General features: G+C 42.3%; 1 long non-coding RNA gene across 2 annotated transcripts; it reads right to left on the bottom strand.

The window, feature by feature from the left end:
* Window positions 1-12320: 12320 nt before the first annotated feature.
* Window positions 12321-19482, bottom strand: LOC103659504. 2 transcript variants are annotated; one of them, XR_567496.2, is made up of 5 exons: window positions 19259-19482; window positions 17111-17189; window positions 16775-16858; window positions 12888-13035; window positions 12321-12552 (listed from the first exon to the last, which is right to left on the bottom strand). It is a non-coding gene; the product is annotated as an uncharacterized LOC103659504 (long non-coding RNA). The 2 variants fall into 2 exon arrangements; XR_567495.2 differs by having other exon boundaries at window positions 17111-17186; window positions 19259-19481.
* Between the last annotated feature and the right edge of the window lie 7417 nt (window positions 19483-26899).

Raw genomic sequence — 26899 nt, 5'->3', positions numbered from 1 at the left:
GAGATAATAAATGAGTAATTTCAGCTACTCCCAGAAGCTTTCCATGTTGATGATTTCTGCGCCTATCTCTTTAGTTGGGTTTTCTCTGCTGGATGCTGAGCTCCCGGGTATCCCAGCCTGGCTCACTCGGAAGCCTATCAGGGGCAATGTAGCCAACAGTAAGTGAATCATTCATTACTGCTGGCACCGCGCATGCTCACTCCCCAACGGCCCCCCAAACACCAAGTTTGACCCTTCTCCATCCGGCCCCACCTCAGGGAGAGGTCACACCTGCCACATCGCCCAAGCCAGAAACCCAGGTGTCTACTCATGCCTGGCCTGACACATCGGCCTCTTTAATATCTCTGTTATTTGTCCACTTGAGCTCTAAGCTCAAGACCATCCGGTTAGTTCAGGGCTTCCTCTCTTCCCATCCTAGTATTGCAGCAGCCTCCCTCCTCTGACTGGCTTCTCCTTGTGTGCTTTCACTCCTGTGCAGCCTCTGTCACTTTCCTGTTTACAGTTAATGGCTTCTCCTGCTGAAGGATAAAGCCGGAGTTCCTTTACATGATCTGATCTCTGCTTCACCTTCCTTCTTACCTCTTCTGCCAACCTCCCCCACCTACACTAAGTTAGGTGCACTTCCAAGCATTGTTGCTCTCTCCTTCGCTTCCAAATCTTCAAACACAATGCTTTCATTTTTTATCGGGCTAAATCCTAGTCAACCTTCTGGACTGGGGTGTCGAGCTCCTCTGAGAAGCTCTGTTCACCATCCCTCCGAGGGAGGTGCTTTGCCTCTGTGCTCTCAGGGAGCCTCATGCCTCCCTTCTTTTAACAAAATGCTCTCACTCTGTAATGTAAGTATCGTTCATCTTAAACACACACACACATACACACACACACACACACACACACACCCCAAACCCTGTCGGTTACTTTACAAGCAAGAATGGGTTTATTTGGGCTTAGTAGAGAATTGCCATTGGAGACCGCTAGCTATGGCAAAACCATAGGCAAGTCTTCAGAACAAAGGAGAGAAACACTTTTATAGAGGAAAGGGGGCTCTTGCGAGGGGCTTAATAAACAGAAAAATCTGTTGGAGTAAACTGGGAGTTCGAACTACAGTGGCCCTTCCTTGGCTGAGTTGCACAGTCTCTCGATGGTTGGACTGTTGAGGGGGTGATGGGAGCTGGTAAAGTAGTATCCACGGAAGTGCAAGGTACGTCTCTTCCTCTTCGTCTGCCAGTGATGAGGAGCGGTAGGTCGTGCAAGCTCCCCCCGCCAGCCTTCCAGCTCCGATCTAAACAAGACTTCCTTTAATTAATTTTCACATCATCTCATGTAATAACAGCTAAGACTACGGACCCCATGTTACGTACTAGAGATTCTTCTAGGTTCTTTTACTTGTATCAGCTCATGTAATCTTCCCACAACCCTCTGCCGTAGGTACTGTTAACACCCCTACTTTACAGATGACACACGGAGAGGCAAACGTTCCTCCCGGTATTGCACAGCCAGCATGTGGACCCAACAGGTCCGACTCCAGTCCATCTAATTATCTACTATGCATTTTTGTATCCAGTGTTCTCCAAGGATTTTGTCTATGTTGTTCACTGATGTACTCTCAGGGCCTAGAATAAATTCTGGCATGTAATAGCAGCTCATAATGTGTTTACAGACTCACTGAATGAATAAATGCTAATTCATTTGTGTCCCTCCCTTCGGAAGGGCCAAGGACTGGGTTTTATTCTGTTTGTTTCCAGCAGCTGGCCTGGTACCTGGCACATAATAAAATCGTCAAGCTTGTCTTTCTGCGTAGGTTCACTGCCTCTCTGAGTTCTAAGATGCTATTTTGACTCTGTGCTTTTTTGAGACCCTGCATCCACCCTACACTCCCCAGCACACTTTGCTTCATGTCAGTTTTCAGTGTGTATAAAAAAATCCGGTCAGCTGCTGCTAGACAGCTGGAAAAACAGAGCTGAACTGGAGCCAAACGATTTTGTGCCTCAGATAAGCAGGGAGGAGAGCCTCCTGCCTCATGCGGGTATGTGGGCAGAGGGCTGAATCATCGAGTTCTTTGAGTTCCTTGGAAAAAGATAGCTCAAAGGAATATTACACAACATGGAGAAATGAGGAGAATAAGCAGAGACATGAAAATGACTAAAATGTTGAAAAATCTCCAAGGCTAAAAATAGTTGTGAGAGGAAAAAGCTGTGGGTCACTATTACAGAGCCCCGAAGGTCCATGCACTAACAGGTTTCAGTCTGAAGGATGTTGAACAGATGTTCGCAGGAAGAAAGGAATGTACAGGCAATAATCTCAAACCGCCCTTTGAGGAGCTGAGGCAGAGAGGAGAGGACAACTTTTCTAGACAGCCTGGGCTTCAGCAAACCCTTATAAAAGAATATCCTCAAGTGGCACGTGACACAGGAAGAGGGGGAAAGGGTCCAAGGGTAGTGATGGAGTTTCAGGGGTAGTCGGTATATTTGGCAGTTTTCTTTTTCCGTAGATTTAAAGTCCCAAAAGATTTTTACTAAAATGCATTGCAGAATTTCTCTAGAAACTTTGAAAACTTTGAGTAGGGTGGGGGCGGGGGCAGTTCAGAATTTTGTGGTCATGCAAACAAGCATTTTCTGTTCCAGCCTCTGGGTTATGCGGCAGCTAACACTGGACAGACACACGTTGGTGCAGTAGAGAGAGCGGGTTGCCCACCCAGGCTCTGCCTGATGGTCTTTTTGGAGCAGCACTTGAGAAGTAGGATTTAAAGATTAAAGAGGGAGGGGAAATAAGTAAAACATTTCCAAAGAGCACGTGGTAGTCTCCACAAATGGGAGTGGACTTGTCATTAGAATTATTTTTCACAGGATGCCTGAGTGGCTCTTTGGTTAAGTGTTTGCCTTCAGCTCCGGTCATGAACCCAGGGTCTTGGGATCGAGTCCCACATCTTGTTCCTTGCTCAGCAGGGAGCCTGCTTCTCCCTCTACCTGCCTGTTGCTCCCTCTGCTTGTGCTCTCTCTCTCTCTGACAAATAAACAAATGAATCTTAAAAAAAGAAGAAGAAGAATCATTTTTCACTAGCATTGTTTTAATTTTCCCACTACGGTTTCTGAAGTATCGCCCCACCACGACAAAGGTTAAGGTAGGTCCCGAAGACAGAGGAGCTTATGATTAGGAAGAAGGGACTGGATTGGCTTCCCAGCTGGAGTCACTGGCTGGGAGGGTCTGGGAGGAGGATCCTCTTCAGCAGTTTGTCCTGCAGGCAGCGCTTGGGCCCTCGGAAGGCAGGTGCCACGTAAGTGTGTTGTAGTGACCAATGCCTTGCGGCAGGAGGATGATGGTGAACAGAGATGTAATCTCTAACTCTTTCTTATAGGTTCATCTTTTCTGCCCAAGAATGCACACACTTTGTGGGCAGGGACCAGATCTTCTCATTCCTATTTATAACCTTTCTTTTTCTTTCTCAGGGTTTTCAGGAACTAAGAATGCACATATGGACAAAACACATGCAAAAATTCAAGATACTTGTATTGCTAAACACATGCAGAATTTTAGATAAATACAATTCATAAAAGGTATAAGTGGCAAGAGTTTCTTTCTACCCAATGATTTTGTGCAACTCCTGATATGCTAGCTCTGGTGGCAAACTGCGACAGCCCTCGGCCCTCCAGAGACCGCCACCTGACAGCTGTAAGCTCCTTCCTGGATCTCAGAGGCTCAAGAACGCATCGCGTCTGTATCTCTGCCTCTTATGTCCTGCTGTCCTCTCTAGGCCAGACAGCTGCTTTGAAAGAGGAGTGACCAAGGCATTCTCACTTTTGAGGGGAGTGAAATCAAACCGCCCAGACAAACCAGGTTTTCCAATTAAAGTCCACGGATCTTCCTGTTTTCCCAAGAAGAGCCTCTGTTTTTTCCTATACTCTATTGAAAGCTTTGCTGGTAGACAATTTTCAGTAACTGTCCTCCCTATTGTTTTGAAGAGTGATGCTTAGTAAGTAGGTCATTTATGTTTAGCAATTTCCCTTTGAAGTTTTATTCAAGCACAAAATTTACTAAAAAACAAATGACTCTTTTATTATTTTAGTGGAAATCATGAACCAAACTCAAACGTACGGAGGATCAGTTTTCTGGACCTCTTTTCTACCCAGTCCTCCCTGTAGGAAGTTAATGCTTACGTATGGGTGAAGTACTTTTAATTAGTGGTTAATGGAGTATATGCCATATAGATGTTCTTTCTCTAAAGCATTCACATAATGATTGGGTGACCACTGCTAACCCTTCCTGATAATGCAAAGGGATAAGAAAACAGGTATGTAATGTAAAGGTCAGACTTGAACCATGTGGTATTGCTGATCCTTGACTATTTGTGATCGACAGTATGACAATTTAATATAGTTCAACCCACTATGTCTAAGGTTTACCCATAAAACAGTACATCCTATACTGTGTCAAATATAAAATCGATATTAGAATAGTAACATAGTGTTATTAAGAAAAACTTAAGTTCAAATATTGTTTTAAATACAGCAGCAAAATAGAAACATAATACCATGTTCCATGCTATAATAAACCAGTACTTGATGAGAGAAGACACTATTTTATTTTGTTCCCTGTCATTAAATAGAGTCTTATAATTTATAAAAAATATATTAATTTACTATCAACACTAATGTCAATACCATTTTATGAAATGACTCTTTATTGTGTTCTTTGAGTCAGAGGTGAACTGTGTTGAAGGGGTGTAGGAAATCTTCCTTTATCTCACTGAAGGCTATGTATTTCAGTAAGAACTGCTTTACATTTTTTAACTATTCTGTATGAATAAATAGTGCTAAGACAAAATGAATAAAAATGATCAGTAAAAATTTTAATTCACTGTTAAAATAAGAATTCCAAGAAATATATGAAATATTTTGGTGTTGAAAAAATTCTGACTTACGTCCAAACGTAACCCCCTCCTTCATATTTTTGTCCCAGTATACAGAATACAGTAATAATTCACAACTCTAGATTATGCAAAAGAACTAATGTTCTTTTTCAGTTTGTGTTCATCTAATAGACAGTCTTAATAAAGAACTAATGAGTATCTGATAGCGTGGTGCAGCGTAAACATAAGGAGGAAACGAACAGGCTCACTAATCATGGAACAAATTTTCTTCTGCGGTTAGCAAGGAAATGCAAAATCATAGAATGACTGCATCTTGACTAGAGGGAAAGAATTCCTTCTCGCCTATCAATTCCAGAAGTTAGATGAAGACCTCTAATCCCCTTAGAGATAAATACCTTCAAATGCTTAAGTACTTTATTACCAGAGATTTTCCCCTCTGGATGCTACAATTTAAGGTTTTTAAAGGAATAGTTATACTTTAGAGCTCATAAGAAGTCTACTTATTTTAATTTATTTTTTTATTTGAGTATAATTATACACAGTGTTATATCAATTTCAGGTGTACAATATATTGATTCAACAATTCTATACATTTCTCGGCGCTTATCAGGGTAAGTGTACTCTAACCTTAATCTATTTTCCCCTATCCACCTCCCCTCTGGCAACCACTGGTTTGTTCTCTATGTTTAAGAGTGTGGTTTTTTGGGGCGCCTGGGTGGCTCAGTCGTTAAGCGTCTGCCTTTGGTTCAGGGCTTGATCCCAGGGTCCTGGGATTAAGCCTCGTCGCATCGGGCTATTCCCCTGGGAGCCTGCTTCTTCCTTTCCCACTCCCCCTGCTTGTGTTCCCTCTCTCGCTGTCTCTCTCTCTCTCTCTCTCTGTGAAATAAATAAATAAAATCTTTAAAAATAAAAAAAAAGAGTCTGGTTTTTTTGTCTCTCTTTTTTTTTTTCCTTTGTTCATTTGTCTTGTTTCTTAAATTCCATCTATGGGTGAAATCATATGGTATTTGTTCTTCTCTGGTTGACTTATTTCACCTAGTGTTATATCCTCTAGGTCCATCCATGTGTGGCAAACAGCAAGATCTCATTATTTTTTATGACTACATAATATTTCATAGAAGTCTCCATTTTCATTAACGGGGAGCATTCAAATTATAGCAGTTTCCCATGGAGTTCCGTGTGAGGGGATTTGACCTGCATTAATTGTTTTAGTGCTCTCTCTCTCTCAGTATTCTTCAGAAACTTAACAAACCTTTGTGGACAGTCCACAGTGTGCTCTTCCTCTCTCACAACAGTTTCCAGGCTCAGCCTTCCCACTTCCCAGTCCCCAGAACCACTTGGGAGTGCAGGCCCCCACCACGTCCAGCAGTCTTCCAAGTCCTAGTGCCGTCTGTGCTCCTTGCCCTCCATTGGGTCTCGATACTCTGCTCGGAGAGATTGTCTTCAAATGCACATGTAGTCCTATTGTTTCCAATCCTTTGAACATTGCCTATAAATTCCTTTGTAACATCTCCACCCTCCCCGCCATTCCTGCCCCTTCTCAGTGTGTCCCTGTTCTTCATTCCAGGCCTTTGCTCATTCAGTACTCTCTTCAGGACCTCTCTCCAGCAGCATCCCTGGTTTCCTGCGCCCAAACAAACCCTGCTTGTTTGTGAAGTCTCTGCTTGGAGGCTGCTTCCTCCAAGTCACCTTCCCAGATCCCAAAAATCTGAATTCCCTGAGCATCTCCACCTTCCTCTCCCCGTAACTCTGATCACACTAGATGACCGAAGTCTCCGCTTTTCTGAAACCCTCTATAGTTTGTAAGCTCCTCGAGGACAGGGCCTCTTGCTTGTCTTGTTCACCATTGTATTCTTGGGGCCTAGCACTGAGCCTGGCTCATAGCAAACCCTGAACATATGCTTGTTGAATGAATGCGTACAGACAGACAGACATATGCACAATGGCGCTTTGGGCAGAGCTCCGATCTTCGAAGAGCTTGTAGTCTGCTTTACTTTCTGCACATTGGAAGACTATATGGGATAATAAAAAGAACAGACCTTTTAATTAGATCTGGATTTATATCCCAGCTTTCGATTTCCCAACCCTGTGAATTACGGTGATTTATCCAACCTGAGATTTAGCGTGTGAATCAGTACAGGGATAAAAGATGTCTACCTTGTGGGATTCTCATAAGTTCCAAAATAAGATCCATTAAATGTGCTCTAACAGGCATGTGGTAACATTGGCCTCCTTCCTCTACTGACATGCAACTCTGTTTCCACTTAACACAAATCTCTGCTCACCTTTCCGGTGGACTCCAGGTGCTCTCCCCTCACATATGTGATCACGAGCTCACACCATTTAAAAAAATCATACTGGGAAAACATTAAGAGAGTTTATTAATTTATTAAAAACAATATTCACAAATGTGGTACATTAAAAACAGATGCATGTATCAAGAATTTATAAATGTTTAAAGCATTGTATATCAAATACCCCATCTTATCGTATAAGATAAGTAGATTTTTTTTAGAGATTTAATTTATTTATTGTCAGAGAGAGAGAGAGAACTCACAAGCAGGGGAGCGGCAGGCAGAGGGAGAAGGAGAAGCAGGCTCCTAACGGAGCAGGGAGCCCGATGAGGGGCTCAATCCCAGGACCACAGGATCGTGATCATGATCTGAGCTGAAGGCAGACACAACCATCTGGGCCACCCAGGTGCCCTCAGCATAAGTAAATTTAAAATGAGATTTCAATGAGCAGAACTCTGTTTTATGGCATGAGGTTCAAATTTTAGGCCACTGTTAAATTTCATTGTGCACTACTGTAAGTATTAATTGTAACGGAGTAAACTTATGATTTTAAATTTTGAATGTAAATTTTAAAACATGGGAACGATATGTTTACACTTGGTGCTAATGATATAAATTCGAGATGAAAATTTTTCTCTACAGAATAATGGCAATTGTTTATTTTACTTGACTCTGTAATGAGTTAAAAGATAAGCAGAAAAGAGATCCAAGAACTCCTTCATGACTATTATTTTTTCAGCAAAAGCATAGATCCTAGACTAGGACACAACGAAGTGAGCTGACATAGTCTTCCTTCCACAAAATTCGCAACGCAAGGGCTAGTTTTACATGTGTTCTTCACCGGCTGGATGGTGGCTGATCACGGCCAAGTGTTTTGATGCTGTTGCTTTGGCTCTTAAATGAAACTGGATCCTGACAACAAAGTTCAAGAATTATTGTCGGCTTCTCTGCATAACTTAGAAGCATCTCCAAAGGCATATGTACTATTGCCCTGGCAAACATGTATACACGAGTACGGTGTAACACCTCCAGCCTTCATGCTTGGCAAGTTTATGTGAATGTTCATTTTTATAGCCGCTAACTTATTAGCTGTGGATTACGTTGTCACTTTGTGTGTTACATTTCCAAGCATAAGAAGTGTGAGTGAGTTCTAAGACATGTGAAATGAAGGATCAGCTCGCAAAAGCTGGTCTTGAAGGCATCAGAGAGTAGGGATAAAGACTTCATCATGCGGTTCATACAGCCTGCCAATTCTCTGATTGACAGCTCTCTGTATGGCAAGTCTTGAGGGATTGGGTATTTAAATCTTAATTACAAAAAAGTGTTACAGAATACTAAAAATCATTCAAGGAAACTGGAAGGCTTCTAATGTAGCATTCCTCTATTAATCTCTTATACAGAATAAAATTTGATTGACAGGATCCATACAAATAGTGTAAAGAAATTTAGGAAATCAGTACAAAACTGAAGGGAAAATTTTAAACCATGTGCCATAAATGTGTCCTCTTTTATAAATTAAATTGCTCTACAATCGTATACACACAAATAAAACAGATTAAAATGAGCTTTATTATAAGATATAATCCTAACTGGCTTGAAGAGCTAAAATCACAGTAACAAGATTCAAATAAACGAAAATACAATACAAATAGCTGCTTTGCTTAGGGAAAAAAAAACCCCACAAGAACTCTATTACAGAAAAAAAGGGGGAGGGTGTATTCCAAAAGACAGAAATAAAACAACTGTAGAGACAGAATTTAAAAATAAAAATTGAAAAACATTCAAGAGCACCAGTTATGCTCTTGCTGTTCTCATCTATGTCATTCCCTTACCAATTCATTAATTCAAAAACCACTTACTAAGAGACTCCTCTGTCCACACCCTTTTCCAAGGGCAGAGACTGTGGAGGTAATGGTGGCAGGGTCAGAGTCCAGGGGGAAGGCACTCATGAAAACAGGTGGTTGCGATAGAATGTCTGTCATTCACGTATAAATAAAGAGCTTGGATATGGTTTGTTCCCCTCTCACCCCACAGCCTCCCTCCATCCTTCTCCACCTTGCTTTTCCCTGGGAAGGCTGATCTGTATGGACGACTGTGTCAGGGGGTTTCTTTGCCCTTTGGCTTCTGGTTGGGTTCAGCCAACAGGACCCTGGCAGCACATCAGAGGAAGGGATAAACACGAGGTCAGGTATAAAATCTGCTGCTCCTTCCACAATGGGCTGCCTGCAAGTGTGACCAAAAGTCACAGCTGCTTTCAGGTAATGTTTTCAAATGTACCACTTGTTTTCCGCCAGGCCTGGACGGAAACATGGTGAGAGCACAGCGGACGGAATCCTATGAATCCGTAAAGACTTCACGGAGGAAGTGGCAGTTGAACTGAGTCTTTAAGGAAGGGTAGGAGTTTCTGAGGAGATGGGGGAGAAGTTCAGGGTGGCTGGAACACAGGGCAAATGGATGAAGGGAAGGAAGATCTGAGGGGGATTGTGAAGGGCCTTGAGTTTTTTTACAGAGGTGTTTGGACTTAATCCAAAGGCAACAGGCAGTAGAGTATTTTGGTGGGTTTTTAAGCAGAAGGTAGCTGATAACACTACAAAGCAGAGTTTCTCAAATCTGATTATTACATGCACCCTTTTAATGGAAATGATTTTTAAGGACTTTTTCAGGGTTGACCTTAATTACTCTTATTATAATATGCATCCTATATATATCGGCTTCAACTAGTTATATATCACCTTCTTTTGCTTATAGTTTTTTAAATAACGGGACAACCAAAATTAATTTACATAATACATAAAAACAAAACCATATGAATTCTAAAATTCAAATTCACATTAATTGAATGTGAAGGATCATGTTTTGCTGAAATGAATTCACGAAAAGAATGGATTTCATGAATCATGAGAGCGTTCCGGAGACCCGTAATGCCTTGTGCGTTACGATGAGTCCACTCCTCCCCTTCTTTCTGCTGCTCACACGGCGGTCCGTCTCTCATCTATACAACATGCTGTGCAGTTACTCGACCTTCATTTAATACGTTAAGCCTCCCTCACAACTTAGCTGCTTAAACAGCCGCTTTATGATGCTCTCCGAAAGTTGTGAGTCAGGCATTCAGACTGAGCGCAGTGGGGAATGGCTTGTCTTATCCGCGTGATCGCTGGCGCTCAGCAGAGAAGACTCAGGGGCTGGAGGTAACTCAGCGTCTTCACTCTGGTAGTTGACGCCGCGTGGTCAACTGGAGCTTCAACGGATGCCTTTGCAGGCAGTGTCAGCTTTCGCACAGCTTGGGACTCTCAGGGTAGGCTGGCTGCTGACATGGCAGCTCACAGCTCCCGAGTGTCCCAGCTCGCAAAGTGGAACTTGCCTCACGTTCTCGGAACTTGCTTCAGAAGGCACACAAGGTCATTTCCAGCGTATTCTATTGGTTACAGTGAGCCACAAGTCCACTCCTATGCAGGGGGAGGGAGCACGGACCCCATGTCTTGAGGTCTTGATGAGAAGAATGTCAAAGAGGTTTTTTTAGCTACTTTTTAAAAAACTGCCACAGGCTATGGTAATTGACCTTAGTAAACACAAACGCAGACAACGAACTCGAAAAAGGCTCCCTTGTTTATTTGCGTGTTTGTTTATATGGTGGTCATCTGGGTGACCTAGAATATGCTTACTAATAGAATAATGATTGAGATTTTCCCCTTGGGCTCTAAAATTGGTAATTAGGTTCCAAACCTGAGAACAAATGGGATGGTAAGGATCTCCCATTTTAGAGGGCTTCTGGTTAGGCATTGGGACTAGGTACACCAGTTGGGACTTAGGAAATGGCAAAAAGACTTCGCTTTCTCCTTTCCCATGGAAGGCAGAGTTTCATAAGGTCCCCAGGAAGAAACATATAGCATGTGTTACTCTGCCACCATATTGCGTGTTAAGAATGGCCAAGGTGGCTCTTTGCCATCTGGGCGTGTACTTACCTACTTCCCTGGCCAGTTGCAGACTTCTATCCTAGACAAAGAGCAAATACGGAACACTACTAGGGGAGTACTCCAAATCCTCTCCATCCACTTCTTCACTGTCTGTTGTGGTGACCAATTTCCACACAGACTTACCAGCTTCCCCTAGGTGCAACCCGATAGCACCTTCCTTGCGACTCTTCAGCATGCCTCTGGCTTATGGCCCCAGGGGCGCTCAGCTGCCATGGCTTTGGGTTCCACACCTCCACATGCACAACCTGGAGGTATGGAAAACGAATGCCCATGGAGCAGTTTTTGACCAAGGGGTGGGAACTGATGGATCAAGCTTGCCATGTTCATCACCTGGTATCATTCTGAATGCATTTGAAAAGGGTCCCCAGAAGGTCCTGTGAGAATGAACTTCAGTTGCCAATAATAGTGGCTAATTTGTAAGCCCATCTTTTTATTGATTTTCCCTCATTTTTTGCTTCACTCTTCCAGGTCTTAACCTAAACTCACTCCCCAAATAAACTATGTGCAGGCAAGCCTTTGTTTCAGGCTCTGCTTTCGGAGGCCCACACCATGACAGGGTCCATGGAGCTGCTGGATGAATTTATACTGCAGGTGTCCAAGGAACATTGCCCCAACCCAAGGCCTGTATCAAGGGAGAAGGAGGGATGTCAGAGAAATCAGGCTATGTCTTCTGTGAGCTAAGGGCCCCAATGTCTGTCTTTACCTATATTGGTCATCCGGTCATTGCTGGCTGATGTACTCTTCAGTGGCGTAGAAACTAGACAAAGGTGACTGCTCTTTTAAGGATGTATGTGTTCTCTAAATTAGAGTTTCATCACCATCTAAAAGACTTGTGTGTGCTAGCCAGCTTCCAAAGTGAACCCTAATGACTCTTGCTTTCTCAGATTCATGCCCCACATAGTCCTCTCCCATCTTGGATAGGGCTCACCTGTGTAACCAATAAGATATTGTAGAAATGATCGAGTGTGATATTTGAGGCTAGATGGTGAAAGGCATTGTGACTTCCACTTTGTTCTTTCTTGGATCACTTTCTCTGGGGGAAACAAGTTACCATGTCATGAAGGCATTTAAGAAGCCCTGTGGAGATGTCCTTGTGGCAAGAAAATGAGGCTTTTTGTGAATAGCCAGCCTCAACTTCCCAACTACTACTATTCCTCTTGCTACTATAACAAATTACTACAAATGTAGTGGCTTAAAACAATACAGATTTATTATCTTATAGTTACAGAGGTCATAAATCCCAAATCAGTCTCTCTGGACTAAAGTCAAGGTGCTGGCAGGACTGGCTCCTTCCTGAGGTGCAAAGGAGAAAATCTGTTTCCTTTGGCTTCTCAAGACCACCCACATTCCTTGGCTCATGTGTCCTTTCTTGTATCACTCCAACCTCTTGCTTCTGTTTTCACATCTTCTACTATTTATCCTTTTTTTAAAAAAATTAAAAAATTTTTTTAGATAATCTCTATACCAACGTGGGGCTCGAACTCACAAACTCACAACCCTGAGATCAAAAGCTGCATGCTCTACCTACTGAGCCAGCCAGGTGCCCCTCTACTATTCCTTCTATACTTTTAACTCCATCTTATATGGACTCTGTGATTACATTGGGACCACGTGGATAATCCAGCATTTTCTCCCCATATTAAGATTCTTAACCAAAGCATATCTGCAAAGTCCTTTTTTGTCATGTAAAGTAATATATTCACAGATCCTGGGTATTAGGACACGGACATCTTTTGGGGGGCTTTTTCAACCTACCAGCTGTATCAGTGAGCCACCTGGGAAGCAGATCTTCCATCCCCAGTCAAGTCTTCAGATGACTGTAACCTCTACTCACAACTTGAATACAACCTCATGGGAGACCTGAGGCAGAAATGCCCAGCCAAGCCATTCCTAAATTCCTGATCTGCAGACATGTGAGATTATACATTTTTATTATTGTTGTAAGCTACCAAATTTAGGGGTAATTTGTTACTAAGCAATAGATAATTAACATAAAATGAAAAAGTTCAATAGTATTTAGAAATCCATTCACATTTGCATAGGAAATATTAATAGCTTTGTTAAACAAAAAAATGCCTTTTAGATTTTTTATAACTTCAGCTGTTGGAAATACTTTATTAGTTGCTAATAAATGATTTTAAATTTCTTATCATCTACTTAAGTGAGGGAAGTTTTTGTTGATGTCAAATTCTAAAAGTGTGAAGAGATAATCATTTAAAAATCTTAGGACTGAAGAGGAATGAGGAAGAATAGAGGGTAATGCTAATTCTTTGTGGGTTGATGCAGATGTTCTAAAATTAGATTGTGGTTATAGTTGCATAATTCATAAATACACAGTCAAGAGCAATATACATTCCAGAAAGAGACATTATCCTTATTATATTAGACAGCAATAAACTTGCCCTTTTCTCTGAGCAAACACTGGGAGGGAGACAATGTCTTTAGTTTTCCAAAGTTGTTCACAACACAAACATCTTTGAAAAGGTAGTGATCAAAGGTAGTGGGTGTCTGTACTAGCGAGGCATGCAGAAACATGAGAGGCTCATGGAGAATTGTCTCCCAACAGTGGAGGGGGAACTCTAAAGGTCCCTGAGACTTTACATGGGAGGGTCAAGAAAGCCGAAACATTTATAGTTATATTAAGACATTATTTGCTTTTTCCATTCTTATTCTTTCACAAATATACAGTGGAGATTTCTAGAGGCTACATGAAATGACATGATGTCATCACTCTAGTAGCTAAGAGAATGTATGTTTCTGTATTTATATGTTTTAAAAATTCCTCCATTTTAATTTTTTTTAAAGATTTTATTTTTATTTATTTATTTGACAGAGATAGAGACAGCCAGCAAAAGAGGGAGCACAAGCAGGGGGAGTGGGAGAGGAAGAAGCAGGCTCATAGCAGAGGAGCCTGATGTGGGGCTCGATCCCATAACGCCGGGATCACGCCCTGAGCCGAAGGCAGACGCTTAACTGCTGTGCCACCCAGGCGCCCCCTCCATTTTAATTTCTAATACAGTCATTTCAATAGACATAACCCACAAAAAAGCTCTTTGGGGTCCTCAATATTTTTTAAGAAGGTAAAAGAGTCCTAAGGTAGAAAGTTTGAGGACTCCTGCCCCAGGAAAATCGTCAGGGAGTACTGTTTATATGAGATGTTAGTCCTTCTCCCTCTCCAATGGGAAGGAGACTCCAACAGAATTGCTTCCAGACATTGTGAATACTCCAAGAAGGGAAGATGGGTATGTCTTTCCTGAGCTGTATGCCTGCTTAGGCAGTTGCTTACTCAGACTGCTACTGTCCTAGTTTGAGCAGAAAGAGCAGAGATTTGAAGAGAGATTAATGGTTTTCCTCTGAGTGACTTGAACAGCATGCAGTACCAGGCTTCAACCATTTTGTCGGTCCCCTGCCCAAGACGACTGGGATGAAGACGTTCCAGCAGCAAGGGGCAGTGGAGCGGATACTGGGGAGAGAAGAAAGCTGTGGACATTCTAGTAAATACTAGTAAATGTTTAACAACTGGCTTTTCATAAGAAAAAACTGGAACTGATTTGTAGTTTTTGCCAATTTGTTTGAATTCTCCCACCAGGGCTGATTTCAGGCTACCAATGGATTAATAAGCAGCTCACAAAATTTCAGAAAATTTAATGATTGGCCAGTTTGAGCTGGCTTGAGAATCTAACTGAATGAAGAGATTGGGATACACTGAGCTGGATCAGATTTCCTACACCCAGAACTAAATGGTGAGATGAGCCCTCCCTCAAGAACGCAGTGCGCCCTGACATGAACATACACTGTGCCTCCCAAAAGAAGCAATGACTGGACTGCTGCCATGTTGGAGGAGTGGATAATTAGGATGGTCAAGTGAAAACCATGACAGCACCCTTTAAGTAGGACCCAATACCCCCACCCGCTCATTCTCACCCAAATAGTGGAGATGCTCAAAGAAAGATGAGGACCCCACCTCTTGTGCCCTACAGGTTTCAGGCCATAGTTATGCTCATATTAAATTAAGTTGAAATTTATTGAAATAAAAACGAAAAAAATTAATCTTCTGGACAACTCATGGAAAAACTATGAATAGACTGAAATGGGGAAGTGGGTTAGGAAACCGTCAAATATCTAGAATTCAAAGTTAAAGAGCTGATCTAAGGAGGTGGGAGATGGGAAACTGGGAGCAGATTGGGGCCAGATGTAAGAGGTGAAGTTACCTGACTGAGTGATCAGTTTTATATGGTGGGCAAGAAGCAAAAGATGTCAAGATCGACTTCTATTTTCCAACTTGGAAGGTTAAATATAGTTTTGTATTTGGGGAATTAAGATTGTTTAAAATTGGCGTGAATTTAGAAGACATTGTTTTACATGTATGTTGAAGTGGAAGAGTCCTATCTGAGTAGTAAGCTGAGATAAAGATGATGAGCATGTCTCAGTGTGTTAACAGTTGTTAAGATTCATGCTAATAACACTGTTTTCACTTGTTGTAGAGCCTTATGTAAATAGTATTATATTCTGTTTGGTCTTCTGGGACTTAATTATTCTATTCATTATGTTTCTAAGATTTATCCACACCCAGTTGTGTATAACTGTAGTTCACTGATTTCCACTGAGGAGTGTTCTACTGGGTGAATATATCAGAGTTCATTTATCCATTCTTTGATGGGTATTTGTGTTGTTTTCAGTTTTGTGTTAAAATTATGCATACTACGAAGGACATTCTTCTAGTGCACATATCAGGAATATGACGAGGAAGACAACGGTGTATTTAAAATGTTTTAAATTCTTATGGTGTGGTAAACTCCATGGGTATTTAGTCTATTAGTGTGATTTGTAATTTACAAATATATATCTTCTTTCGTATGCATGATATATTACACTTTAAAAGAATAAAATAGTGCTACCAAGAAAAGTGGAAAGGGAGACTAGGGGATGTTGGTTTAGAGAGGAAAGCGCCGCACTCTTAGATGGGGGGGCAGAGAAGGCTCAATGAGAAGGTGGCATTTGGGCAAGACCTCAGGGAGACGAGGGAATGGCCATGAGGAGGTGTGGGGAAAGAGTATTAAAATACAGATGTCATGTGAACAAGTGAAAAAGAAGACTTGAAGAACGGTTAGTAAAAGGAATCTGCAGGGAGAGATGAGGAGCATAGTATCAGTTATAACAGCTGTTCCCATTCTTCCTTTTGAGTTCCCCCTCTGTCCAGTTGGAACAGCTGTTGCCAGCGGGATTTATGGCCCCTAGAAACAGATCTCTTCCGTTAGCTTCACCAGAGTGAGGAAAATCCCCTTTCCTCTTAGCTTTTGGGAAACACACGCGCGCGCACACACACACACACACACACATAGGACTTTCCCAGAATATTTGCACATAGAAGTGGATCCATTTACAAGACACATTTGGTTTGTTCTAAAGACAGTAAAATACAGCCCTAATTGACCTTGGCATCACTTCTGTACTGTGAGTCAAACCTATCTAGCAAAGCATATTTGAAGGTTCCTCCTTTGAATCTTTGGGTAATCCCCTGTTCTGATTTCTGTTCCTCCATTTTCTCTCAGGCTTCACCCTCTTTCTGAAGAAGGACTGCGGCAAATGAAACGCTGGGCCTTCCGCTTAGGTGCACAGGTACGTCGTGAGTTTACACGTACCTTTTCTGGAGAAGGTATTCTTGTCCACAAAATACATCAGAAATGTATCTCCACATTTCCTCACATTTCCTCGAGTCATCTGCCCTGTGGTAAAGAGATTTTTTCCACTCAGTTCATAATAAGCCTTAGAGGAAATGAGATTTTAAATAAACTTTAAACGTGGTTACTAAAACCATATTGGCTCAAAAAAAAAAAATCCAAAGGATAAGTAATTATCCTTAAAAAGAACTATAACCGGTATAGTTTTGTTTCCTGGTAGATGTTTAAAACTTCCCCATTATTCTCTTAAAACAACTAACAATGCTACTATTGATCACAAGATATGGGAAAACTCACCCAGTTTCAAGTCGTCACAAGTCATTGTACCCATGTATTTGCTGGTGGTGGAAAAATACTTTTGGCAAAAAAGCACCTGCTATGACAAACACAATCAGAGTATTATGCAAATTTCTCAGGCCACACCAGCCTTAGAGAGGATGAGCAAATTGTGTTCCACCCAGTGGATTTCTGGGACATCCACGTTCCTGTCACATAGTGTCCGAGTTGATTCCTAACCTTGCCGTGAAATCTGGGGAACTCTGGGTCTCCTTGGCAGCCATGGCAGCCACTGTTGGTGTCCTGGAACAGCTCTGGCCTACCTACTAGCTTTCTCTCTGATGGTTGCCGTCCTGCTTGGACCTTGACCAGATCACTGTTGATCTCCTTTTTTTAATGCAGCTGAGATACAAGTAGCCTGTTTCTGGTGGCTTGTTAAAAGCCTTCTGTCTTAGAACTACAGTGACACCCCTAATTTCAAAGTCTTTTTCCTCTTACAAAGCGGAGGCATTTGAACAGGCGAAGAGGGGAAGGAGGGAAGTGTTTGGGGAAACTCTCCTAGCGCGTTTGGCCATCTGTGGAGTCAGAAGCTGGGGTTTGGTGACAGAGTGAGAGTCCTCTGGTGGGCAGAAAAGCCACTGTCCAGCTGAGGCCTGCGGCAGCTGGGCCCCAGGGGCACGGGGCGCCGGTCAAGAACAGGGCTGTGTGTTGAACTGTACTAGAACGGCCTGATGGCAGACCCTCTGAGAAACATCCCTACGGGACTACGGTAGTAGATTGCCGGGTTCGAGTATATTGAAGAAACTCCCACCACGGGAGACGGAGGATGCAGTAGGGAGTGGAGGGTTGCTGCCGCTCCCTCAGCTGTTTAGACGGTGCGGAAATGCCAGGGAGTAGCAAGCCAGTGCTGCCTGGGGTGCGCTGGGCTTTCAGGCGCAGGCTTTCCAGTCACTGAGTCCATGCATCAGTCCCCTTAGTCTAAATTCTGTGACAGGAATAAATAAACACGGTGGTATTTCTTGGTCAGAGAAAGTGTCCTCCAGCCGTGGCTCAACTCTACATAGTTAGTTTTTCCATGACCCAGCTTCGACCCAGGCAGGCAGGTCTCATGGCAAGGAAAAGAAGGTAGAAGAATCAGTCTTAAAGCCTGTGTTTGGAATCGATATTGGCCCTCCACTCACATTTTATTGGCCCAAGCAAGTCACATTGGCAAGCCTGCTGTCAAAGATGTGACAGGGTCTAATCTTACCATGGTGTGGGACAGGCAATATTTGAGAACAGTGATACAGCTTGACATATTATGTGAACTTGAGCAAGGCATTTGACCTCTCTGAGCCTCCGCTTTCTCCTATGTATAGAGGACGATAATAGTATTTACCCTTCAGGTTGTTCAGAAGGTGAAATGAAGTGATGCGTTTAAATGCCATGTAAGTGTGAGAGTGAAAATAATTAAAACGCTGCTCCAGAATTGTCCTTCCTCAAATATTATCATCTCAAAGAGCTGTGTAATTTCTCTCTTTGCAATTTTTTTGTTCAATATAAGAAATAATCATAAGAAAAATACACATTTTCTATAAAGCTATTTGCACATGTGAAAAGGCATCTTTTCAACATTGAAATTTTCCCTTAATTATTCCCTTAATTATTTCACTTCCCCAAAAGTTGTGTGATACAGTAAAAGTTACTCCCCACAACTCCCCGCCCCCTTCCTCATAAGAAAGATCATATAATAAAAAAAAGAAAGAAAGAAAGAAAGAAAGAAAGAAAGAAAGAAAGAAAGAAGAAAGAAAGAAAGAAAGATTAGCCTCTGCTTGCTTATTTTGTTCCCCTCCACTTCCAAAGAGGCCCTGCCATTGCCACCAGTTGTGTGGGGTATGGGGTGCAGGATTTGAGAATGAGGACAGGTAGCTGGAGCCTCAGAGTCAGGAGCATAAATGAGCAGAAGGAAGGGCCCAGTCACTGAGGAGGTGAGATGTTCTTTTCATGGGAAAGGAGAGAAAAGCCTCTTGGGACTGGGATCCTGGAGACTGCAAGTAGGGAACAGTTTTTCTAGGAAATTTTAGGAAAGGAGCATTTAGAAATATGAAATCTAAGGGATTTGACTTTGAATCAGTTAAGATTACAGTTAGCTGCAAGCAACAGAAAATTCTCTGAAGAAAAATAGCTTACCTAGGACAGAAGATTGTTCCTCTTCCTCAATCATTTTAAAAAGTCCAAATGTAGGTAATTCATCACCATCATGGGAGTTCCATGAACATCAGGGACTCAGGGTCTTTCTCTTCTCTCATTCCATTGTCTTTAGCATGCTCTCCCCTGGTGCAAAATAGGAGTTTCAGTTCCAGTCAGATCATCTGTACTGTTGCCAGCATAAAGGAGGAAGGAAGAGACAAGGCCTGCTGACACACTCTGAGGAGATTTTTCAGGAGTTGCCTTCAACGCTTGCACTTAAACTCGTTGCCCAGAATTTAGTCATGTGGCAGTATCTGGGAGAGGTTTCTATTTTATTTGAGGGGTCCAGTAAAATCCCAGGTTCTACTTCTAAGGAAGAGAAGAAAAATGGACATTGGGGCAGATAACTAGCAGACAACCCATAGAGGGGAAAGAAAATTTTAGGGTGGTATTGTAAACTATGCACTTCAGTATTTTTAACAGTCCTTGAAAAATGAAGAACTTGAGTTACTTTTAAATAAAACCTTGGTTTCTGCACTATATTTCATTGTCTGTGACATAGATTTGAGGCCGAGCCACGGGAGTTATGGTTTCGTGCTCAGCTAGCCACCATATCACCACTAAGTTCTCATTTCCGCTCACCACTCATGGGGTCCTCCCACTGAAATGTCTTCCTGCTCCCTTCCATATAACAATATAACCTTCCTGTGAGATAAGAAAGGACTTTCTTCCCACCGTCATTCCAATTTATTGGATTCCCCAATGGATGGCCTTGATGGAAGGCCTCATACACTGTGGAGACATACATACATATTTAATTATATTTAACATTTCACCTTTTTAAAAAATTCTTATTCTCTTTTTTGGAAGCTTGGAAACCAGGTCAAATGGCATCACACAAATATCATAGTCAAAAGCACTTCTCTCTTAAGAACCTCAGCGTTCAAGGCAGAACCCAGGGACCTCAGACTCTTTCCTATGTCAAGAAGTGGTTTCTGCTCTTAGGAGATTTAGGAAATTCTCTGTTGCCTGACTCCTCTTATATAAAGTTGTTCATGTTGAAGTCCTGTGAACCTCACCCCAGACACCCTGAAGTCTTTGCTTCACTTTTACCAAGTATCATATTAAGATTCAGTGCTAATTTGCCATCTTCGGACGGTTATCTTGGGAAGCCCAGGTTCCAGATATAAGCATAAAAACTAATTGTTCACTTTCCTTTCTCTTCAGGATGTTAGTTATAAATATACTATATTATAAGATAGTTTTTGTTTTAGAAGCAATAGATGTTCATTGCAGAAATTTAGAAAAGTATAAAGAAAGAAAAAACAAACACATCCTAACCATCTTAAACATGTTCACGGGAGGGGCCCCTGGATGGCTCAGTAGGTCAAGTGTCTGCCTTGGCTCAGGTCATGATCCTGTGGTCCTAGGATCAAACCCCAAGTCCGGCTCCCTGCTCAGCAGGGAGTCTGCTTCTTCCTCTCCTTCTGCCCCTTCCCGTGCTAACTCACGCACACGCATTCTCTCTCTCTCTCTCTCTCTCTCTCTCTCTCTCTATATATATATATATAAAATCTTTAAAATAAATAAATAAATTACATGATAAACTTCAAAATTAAAAATCTCTAAAAAAACATGTTCATGGGATTCTCTCTAGTCTTATCTCTGGGCGTTTGTATGTGTATGTGTGTACATGTGTCTTTTTAGCAAAATTAGGAATAGTCTACAAATATACACTTTTTATGTGTTCTGCTTTCCAAGTGAGCAATATCCACAAATACTCTTTGGAAGCATGATTTGTTCATTGCTGCATAGTACCTAGTTATATACGCCATTAAAAATCCATTTCAGTAGGGATTGTTTTTTGTTGTTTCATTGTTAAAGATTAAATGACTTTGACAACCACATGGCAAAGCCAAAATTAGTACTCAGGGCTTAAAATTCTTAGTTCAGTGTTTATTTAGTTAGTATTAGCTCCTTGCGGTTAGGGACCATGCTTGCTTATCTTGGCTAGTTGCTAAAGATGGCCGCCCCACCAAATCACACCTCCCTACATTCATGCCTTGGGTAATTTTTTCCCACAGTGCATCTAGGCTTTTCTTGTGTAGCCAATAGAATTCAGTGGAAGTGAAGCTGATGACTTCTGAAGCTAGGCCATGGAGAGCCTTGCAACGTCTGCCTTGGTCTCTTTGTGCTCTGAAGGAATTCATAAGTGTGACTGCTGTGGGCTGCCTGGCTCTAAGGAAGCGTAATTTGGCTTTGTGCAGAGACTACATGGTGAGAGAGACAGAGGGAGAATGAGATTGACAGAGAGAGTGGGAGGGAGGTTGCGAGGGAGGGAGGGCCAGCAAGCTCCAGTTGTTCCAGCCATCCCAGTTGTGAAAAAGCCAACTGGGATGTCCTGACCAGTCAAGCCTTCAAACGACTCCAGCCCCAGCCACCATCTGATTGTAATTACGTGAGTGACCCTGAGTGAGGACCACCAAGCTGAGCCCAGTCAACCCACTGAACTATGAGAGAACATAATGAATTATAGCATTCCTTTTTCAATTTTTTTTGTATAACATAAAATTTATCATTTTGACCATTTGTAAGTATACAGTTTACTGACATTAAGCATATTCACATTATTACACAGTTGTCACCACTACCTGCTTATAATGTTAAGGCATTAAGCTTTGGGGTGGTTTGTTATATAGTGATAGGTAATCAAAGCACTGTTATATTAACTCCGATATCTTCAGCACCCAGCAGGAGCTGGCATGCTTAGTATTGTAGATGATTGGAAAACATTCGTTAGACGAGTATATAAACATACAAGATTACTCTCATATACACATGTATGTATGTAATTGTGAAATTTCCTTAAAATTACAATGCTAAAAAAAGAGTCACTTTTAACTTTGTTATTTTGTGGTTTTTTTCAGTCTCCTTTCTCACTGGACTAGATCAGTGAAGACCAATTTGGTATTTGTAAAACGGAGTAAAGCCAAATATCCTAAATAGCTGATTAGAAAATTTCCTTTCAAAATCATTTATTATTTGGTTTGGGAACCTTGCTTTTTAATAAGTACAATTTGGTTTTGCTCTGAAACTCCAAAATTAAAAAAAAAAAAAGAATTAAGCCTCCACAAGGCTGTGGAAGTGGTGTTGCATCTTTCCTCATGTTTCCATCAAGGGACGGAGAGGACAGGTGAGAGGTGACAGGGGAGGTGTCATGGAGCCAGCGTGACCATGGCAGGTGCTCAGGTGGGTACATTGCATATGGAGAAAAGTATGATTTTACCTGGTTTCTGGAACTCGAAATGAGAAGAACTAGAATTGTTGTCACACATTCTTTGCCTCACCCTCTTCTTTGCCCTCTTATGGCAAAAGACTGGTCTCAGAAGAGCCAAGAAAATAAGGGTGGAGGGGGATCTGTGTAGAAAGAGGAGAAAGAGGACACTTTCATGCAGTTTGTACTTCCTCCAGGAAAGAGAGAATTAGAGCTCTTACATGAGAAGCAGAGCACTGTTTTCTCTGTTCCTCTTTTCTGCCACTCCCTCCCTCCCTCTGTAACCAAAGTACAAAACATATATCATGTGAAATTGGGCAGAATAAGAGAGGACAGCAGCCCTCCCATGAGCTGTGGAAAGAACTGGGACCTTGGCTGAGGGACAGATGTGTGTGTCTTCTGTGTCTTGAGCCAAGTGCTGTGGGGACAACTTTACAGGCCTGGCCATCGAGGTTTGGGTCCTTCACAATCAGAGAGTCCCCATTCCCTGCTAAGATAGGAAAAATTTAATGCCAAGAGGCTGGCACAGAGTGAACTGTTCGCCCAGCTGCTCTGACAGCAGCATGCAGGAGCCCCGGTGCTAACATCACCAAGCTGCACAGGGTCCAGGGGTCACCAGGGGGAAGTATCAGCCACGCTAAGGACCCTTCTGTGCTACTGAAAATCAAAACCCTTCTGATGTTAAAGCTGAGAGCCCTGAGATGGGCCTGGCCACGTTGCAGAGGGCATCCCTTCCACCCTGAATGCGCGCTGTCTTGCCCCAAACACGTCGAACCACGGCAAGCAGAAACAAACCTCAGAACTCCTACAAAGTATTCCAGGAGTGCAAGTTTCATCCTGCAGGAGAACTGCAGTAGAGATTACCAGCACACATTTGAGACTTCCATAAAAATGACATGAAACACACACAGAAAGGTGGGACTACTTAGGTTGCTGCCAAGTTTCTAACTCACAAAGGGGCGTGCTTTTCTCAAGGTTGTTACTGAGGCCTGGCTGCTTGCTGTGCACAATCGAAGAGATGTGGAGAGGCTCCTTCCCACTTTGAATTTTTTCTGGCTAACCTAATTCCAATTTCAGCTTTCAACATTGTGCTGCTCAGATTACCCACTTTAAACAGTCAACCTCCTGGCTCTCTTCTCTGTTCTCCCGGGAAATGTGGGTGCTGGCTGACTAGCCGTGGTACGAGCTACTTGGTCTCACCCTGGTGCAGAGATGTTTTGTCTTGTGCGACTTCAAAAAGCTCCTTTGATAACTTGATTTTGGCTTCTTGCTTAAATATTGAACAATCCAGCTTATTATCACTTCTAGTTTGTTTTTTAAATGATTTTTTTTTTAAATCACACCCACTAAATGCATCCAAAGAATGTCCAATGTCTTCTTAAGCAAGTAAGAAAAGAGTATGAGCTACAGGAAGGCTGAGAAGTGTGGTATGATGCCATGTTTAACAGTTGTCCTCTCTGTTCTGGGGTTCTGTGCCTTCACCCTACCGGGTCAGAAGATTCAGCTGTGAGACCACCACGAGGGTCTTGTTGCCTAAATGAGCCCGATTATGTCAGACTAATTCTGACTGCTCACACTCAGCAGGCTCATTGGTGAAGCAGTGGACCAGCGGAAATGATTTACAGGGAATGAAATGCTGGGTCAAAGCACAGAACAACTCTTGGTAATTGGGATATTCAGTCATCCACAGAATATCTATTGATATTCAGCCAAGTACTAGTGTTCCTTCAAGCAGTTTGTGAAGCGCTGAGTTAGACCATGTGCGTTAAGACAGTTTCATTAGATCACCTCCACTTTAGGATGCTACTTAGTATTACCTCCTCTGGGGAGTCCTGCCTGACCCCAAAACAGTTTACCCCTGTCGCACCACTTAGTCCATAACGTGGTGTCTGAATCACGGGTCTCCGTCCCTCCTGGACTGGGTACTCTTCAAACGTATTAACCACAAGTTTGGCTTTGAAGAGTAAAAGAACCAACAAATGAGAAGTTGAATGGCCGAGCGCAACGTCAGATGTGTGATATTGGAAGAGCCCTGCATGCAACGAGGCGCTGTATACTCCCCGGAGGTGCCCTGCGTCACGGAGATAGTCTTACGCACCTTGCACAGTTGTTGACGAGAGAAAAACGAGATAGACTATATTATTTAACAAGCTTATCGTTGAATGTCTTCTTGGCGTTAAATACTGTGAAAACATTCCAAAGTGCTTAAAAATGCTATTGTTTCCACCTATTTCGGAACAGAATTCGGTTGGCCGACCGCTCTCACTGTACATCCACTGCTAGGCAGGGCCGCTTTCCATTGTTCTCTAGCATCCTGTTTTTGGATTTTCAGCTAGGAATTCACATTTCCTCCTAGTTTACTGCTATTACAACTTTGTAGTACTACTAGCAATATGAATGGTCCCGGAGGAAACCTGAACTGCATATTTTGATAACCTTTCTTTATGATCTGGCTTGGTTTAATTTGGATGTAGTTCAGGAAAAAGAAAGGAAAACAGAAAAAAAAAACACTTCACAGATTTGTTTCTTAATAATTAAATGTGATCCCTTAAGGATACAATGCCATTTTATTTTGATTTTTTTCTTTAATTTTTGTTACGCTTGCCGAGTTCCAAATAGTCAGAATGCAGTTTGGGTATGGAAAACAAGTTTGATAAATATCTGAATTTAAGTCTGTGTGGTAACTGGATACCAAAAATAAATGTAAGAAATATTTTCAAGATCTGAGAATATTTAGATCTTTTAAGAATTTTTTCAAATTTTTATTTTAGACAGAGCAAGCAGGCACATGAGCACGTGTGCGCAGGGACAGAGAGGGAGGGAGAAGAAGAAGGAGAGAGACTCTGAAGCAGGCTCCGTGCTGAGCACGAAGCCCGATGCGGGGACCACTACCTCAAGATCACGACCTGAGCCAAAACCGAGAGTCGGATGCTCAACTCACTGAGCCACCCAGGGGCCCCAGGAAAAAATTTAGGTTTTTAAAAAGTGTGTATTATATAAGTTAGTTGTTTACATGGTTTTGAAATGGTACATGCATTCATATATGACTGAAAGGAAGAGTCAGAAAAGAAAAGCATCTTTGCTTAGGAACAGCTAAATTTGGGAACTAACAAGAGTAGAGCAGATAGATAATTTAGTGAGTTGTTGCATGGAATAAATTTACCATAGTAAAAACCCCATTTACTTTGAGAACATTCTTATATTTTTCAAAATAACTCATAACATCATTTTGTATAATGGATGAGTTTCTTTCAGTGGTCATGGTTTCATAATTTGTAAAACCTAAAAAATGTCTAACCTTCTAGTTTAGAGTTTTGTTTTTGTATTTCTTTTCTAGATTGCTATGGCATATTAAATTGCTTTGGGTTGAGTGCTTTAAATTCCAAGGGATATGGCTCCCAAAGCCACTCCAATCAGCAGGCAGGAGGACAGAGCCATCGGCCTCCAGCAGCTATTTCAGTCAAATGGATTGTACGTGATTACAGATCTGATTGTGGTTCTTAACTAATGAAAAGGTTGGGTTTCAAAACTTTGAGGTTTGGGTCTCAGACCCTCATTTTCATAGAAATCCTGATGCAAATGATGCAGAAGTTCTGAGGCCACTCCCTCAGATAAATTTAATGTACAAAGTTGCTGGAAGAGTAACTTTAAATCTGAACTCGGATTGGGGGGGGGGTGTCGGTCTCATTGGTCAGTGTCCCTACTGGGTTGCCTGTGGTATCAGAGCTGCGGTCTCAAAGGTCCTAAGGCTGAAGCCCTGGAGGGAGCTGCAGAGCCTTCTGTGGTTCAGGTTTATGCTGGCCAGGGTGCCTAAGGCAGGGGCTGCTTCAGGCAGCACTAGGGTGCGGGGGTGGGGAATGGGGGGTGGGTTTCTGTCACTACGGGGTTGCATCAATTGCAGCCCAGAACGTTGGAGCTTTTTCAGCAACACTGGGGAGGAAAACTGGTGTCTGAGGGTAAAGTGGCGGGCAGGTGAGCCTGGGCTGCATGACTGTCTTAAGTTGTGTCTGTAACCCATACTTTTATTGTTACGATGGCTGTGTAACAAACGACTCCAAAACATAATGGCATAAAGGAACTTTTTATTACGTACATGGGCTGTTTGAACAGGGCACAATGATAGCAACTTATTGCTACAAGTCTGGGGCCTCATCCAGAAGACTGGAAAGCTGAGTGCTGGAATGATCTGAATGCTTGCTCACTCACATGTCTGCTGGTTGATTTGGCTGTTGGCTGGGGGGTCTTCCTAGGGCTGTCAACTGGAAGAGTTACATGTGGCTTTTCCATGTAGCCTGGGCTTCCTCTCAATATGGTGGCTGGCATTCAAGGGTAAGCATCTTCAGCAGGGCTGGCTTCCTGGCTTATGA

This window comes from Ursus maritimus, unplaced genomic scaffold (assembly GCF_017311325.1).
Source record: "Ursus maritimus isolate PB19 unplaced genomic scaffold, ASM1731132v1 scaffold_1, whole genome shotgun sequence".
In the NCBI taxonomy this organism is placed as follows: domain Eukaryota; kingdom Metazoa; phylum Chordata; class Mammalia; order Carnivora; family Ursidae; genus Ursus; species Ursus maritimus.
This window is presented reverse-complemented; position numbering and strand designations above follow the sequence as displayed.